Raw genomic sequence first — 284 nt, 5'->3', positions numbered from 1 at the left:
ACCGAGGGGCCACAGTTTCCCCAATCCCTCCCGCTGCCCGCAGCCAGCATGCGATGTTGGAGCCTCTGACACCTCCCTCATGGCCGTGCCCCTCTCCCCCGAAGGACTCTTGCCCCTAACCCTTCCCTTCTACCTCACCAGCCCAAGGAGCTGCGCGAGGAGAGGTCCCAACTTCACCCACTCATCCTTTCGGCCCTTTCTCGAGGTGCTCCCTCCCCAGCTGCCCGCCCCTGGGGATGGCAAAGCGCTCTAGAAAAGGCGCAGAGTCTTACGTGTGATGCTGT

The 284-nt window shown here is 63.0% G+C and overlaps 1 protein-coding gene across 1 annotated transcript in view; it reads right to left on the bottom strand.

Moving 5' to 3' along the window:
- LOC104523525 (RING finger protein 214) overlaps nucleotides 1–284 on the bottom strand; it is a gene marked incomplete at its 5' end in the record, with an annotated part of 3,379 nt that overhangs the window by 1,110 nt on the left and 1,985 nt on the right. The gene's annotated exons all lie outside the window — the stretch shown is intronic.

This window comes from Antrostomus carolinensis, unplaced genomic scaffold (genome assembly GCF_000700745.2).
Source record: "Antrostomus carolinensis isolate BGI_N321 unplaced genomic scaffold, ASM70074v2 scaffold35230, whole genome shotgun sequence".
NCBI lineage: Eukaryota > Metazoa > Chordata > Aves > Caprimulgiformes > Caprimulgidae > Antrostomus > Antrostomus carolinensis.
Note: the sequence above shows the minus strand (reverse complement) of the source record. Positions and strands in the feature narration are given on the sequence as shown.